Source organism: Terrapene carolina, unplaced genomic scaffold (assembly GCF_002925995.2).
Source record: "Terrapene carolina triunguis isolate 2854851 unplaced genomic scaffold, T_m_triunguis-2.0 Scaffold449, whole genome shotgun sequence".
Lineage (NCBI taxonomy): Eukaryota > Metazoa > Chordata > Testudines > Emydidae > Terrapene > Terrapene triunguis.
The window spans coordinates 2,433,620-2,436,735 of NW_020664800.1; the positions used below are offsets into that span (position 1 = coordinate 2,433,620).

Below are 3,116 nucleotides of genomic sequence, written 5' to 3' on the forward strand. Positions count from 1 at the left end.
TGATAGGATTTCTTTAGCAAAACCCAATCTGCTGAATATAGCGAACAGTGCGTCTCCAAGTGTCTCAGCTTCTACATTTGACAGGGCAACTGCCTCTGGATATCTGGTTGCAAAATCAACCACTGCTAATTTTCCCATTTTTGGATGGCCTGGAAAATGGCCCTATGATATCCATGGCAACCCCGTGGAATGCTTCTTTAATCACAGGTAAAGGCTGGAATGGAGCCTTGTGGAGACAGTTGGGTTCCTTCCGCTTCTGATGTAAGTCACATGGCCTACAATACTCCTTTGCCTCATCAAGAATATGAGGCCAATAAACGTTTTCCTTAAGCCTTTCAAAAATTCTTTCCCTCCACAAATGGGCCATCGTGCGCTAACCTCAATAGCCCTGCACGATACCTTTGGAGCACAAAACCTGTCTTCAGGGTGCTCCCAGACCCCTATTCTTACCCACCTGGGCTTCCCTGTATAGCCTGCCCTCCTGCATAAAGAGCGTACCCCTGCTTTCCTTATTGGGGCATCTCTGCCAATAGCCTTCCTTATGCCTCCTAGAGAAGGGCCAGCATCTTGCTCTGGGGCAAACATTGCTGGGCTTGTGCTCAGACCCGGAGATCTCACACAAAGAAGCTGATTTCTCCACTCCCTCCTCTGAAGACATGGGGGTTACTGCCTGCTGCTAAGGGAGCAGTGGTTGCCCTGCCCTCTGCAGGGTCCATGGCTGGGTACTCAGGAGTTACACTTCTTCTTCCTGCGAGTTATAATATTAACAGCTTTACACAGAGACAAGAGATCAGTACCATAGTATATCTGCTGGAATGCTATCCAGTATACTAGCAGTTAAATACCTTTTAAACCTTCCCACGCCAACTTTACTTGAACTCAGGGAACAGTGGTTTCAGATTTTCCCAATGCAAGGAATTTTACATTTTCCCTGGAGGGCATCACAATTTCCATAACCGTGTATTTTCTGACCAGTGAACTCTGGGCACCAGTATTCCTCCAACCTTAAGAACATAAGAACGGCCATACTGGGTCAGACCAAAGGTCCATCAAGCCCAGTATCCTGTCCTCTGACAGTGGCCAATGGCAGGCGCCCCAAAGGGAATGAACAGACAGGTTATCATCAAGTGATCCATGCCCTGTCACCCAATCCCAGCTTCTGGGAAACAGAGGCTAGGGACACCATCCCTGCCCATCCTGGCTAATAGCCATTGATGGACCTATCCTCCATGAATCTATCTAGCTCCCTTTTCAACCCTGTTATAGTATTGGCCTTCACAACACCCTCTGGCAAGGAGTTCCAGAGGTTGACAGTGCGTTGCGTGAAAAAAATATGACTCTGGTGGGACTTGAACCCACAGCCTTTGAATAGCTTCACTTATCATTGAGCTAGAAGTCCAATGCGCTATCCATTGCACCACAGAGCCTATATTGCATCATAGAGCCTTGGCACACTTTGCCATTCACCTTGGCATCTTTGATAGACTCTTTATTAATCTCCAACAGGTCAGGCTGTACAACATTCACTAGGGTCCCCTCAGGCACTTCCATGTTAGTCTTCCACAGAATCATAGAAAGGTAGGGCTGGAAGGGACCTTGATAGGTCATCTAGTCCATTCCCTGCACTGATGCAGGACTAGGCATTATCTAGACCATCCCTGACAGGTGTTTGTTTAACCTCTTCTTAGACACCTCCAAGGACGGAGATTCCACAATCTCCCTAGGTAATTTGTTCCAGTGCTTAACTATCCTGACAGTTGAGAAGTTTTTCCTAATGTCTAACTTAAATCTCCATTGCTGCAATTTAAGACCATTTGTTCTTGTTCTTGTCAATGAGAACAATTTATCACCTTCCTCTTTATAACAAACTTTTACATTCTTGAAGACTATTATCATGTCCCTCCCTCAGTCTTCTCTTCTCCAAATAAATAAACCCAATTTTTTCAGTCTTTCCTAGACCTTTAATAATTTTTGTTGCTCTCCTCCAGACTTTCTCCAATTTGTCCACGTCTTTCCTGAAGTATCGTGCCCAGAACTGGACACAGTCCTCCAGTTGAGGCCTTATCATTGCTGAGTAGAGTGGAAGAATTATTTCTTGTGTCTTATTTACAACACTCCTGCTAATACATCCCAGACTGATGTTCACTTTTTTAGCAACAGTATTACATTGTTGACTCACTTTAGGATTGTGATCATAACCCCCACATCTGTTTCTGCAGTATTCCTTCTGACCTGAAGGAACTGACCTGAAGAAGAGTTCTTTGTGGCTTGAATCATAGAATCATAGCATATTAGGGTTGGAAGAGACCTCAGGAGACCATCTAGTCCAATCCCCTGCTCAAAGCAGGACCAACACCAACTAAATCATCCCAGCCAAGGCTTTGTCAAGCCAGGCCTTAAAAACCTCTAAGGATGGAGATTCCACAATCTCCCTAGGTAACCCATTCCAGTGCTTCACCACCCTCCTAGTGAAATAGTGTTTCCTAATATCCAACCTAGATCTCCCCCACTGCAACTTGAGACCATTGCTTCTTGTTCTGTCATCTACCACCACTGAGAACAGCCTAGTTCCATCCTCTTTGAACCCCACTTTAGGTAGTTGAAGGCTGCTATCAAATCCCCCCCTCACTCTTCTCTTCTGCAGACTAAATAACCCCAGTTCCCTCAGCCTCTCCTCGTAAGTCATGTGCCCCAGCCCCCTAATCATTTTTGTTGCCCTCTGCTGGACTCTCTCCAATTTGTCCACATCCCTTCTGTAGTGGCGGGACCAAAACTGGATGCAATACTCCAGGTGTGGCCTCACCGGTGCCGAATAGAGGGGAATAATCACTTCCCTCGATCTGCTGGCAATGCTAGTACTAATACAGCCCAATATGCCGTTGGCCTTCTTGGCAACGAGGGCACACTGCTGACTCATATCCAGCTTCTCATCCACTGTAATCCCCAGGTCCTTTTCTGCAGAACTGCTGCTTAGCCAGTCGGTCCCCAACCTGTAGCAGTGCATGGGATTCTTCCGTCCTAGGTACAGGACTCTGCACTTGTCCTTGTTGAACCTCATCAGATTTCTTTTGGCCCAATCCTCTAATTTGTCTAGGTCACTCTGGACCCTATCCCTA

At 46.4% G+C, this 3,116-nt stretch overlaps 1 non-coding gene across 1 annotated transcript; it reads right to left on the bottom strand.

Moving 5' to 3' along the window:
- Window positions 1–1,334: 1,334 nt before the first annotated feature.
- TRNAR-UCU lies at window positions 1,335–1,427 on the bottom strand. The gene is made up of 2 exons: window positions 1,391–1,427; window positions 1,335–1,370 (listed from the first exon to the last, which is right to left on the bottom strand). It is a non-coding gene; the product is annotated as a tRNA-Arg (tRNA).
- Between the last annotated feature and the right edge of the window lie 1,689 nt (window positions 1,428–3,116).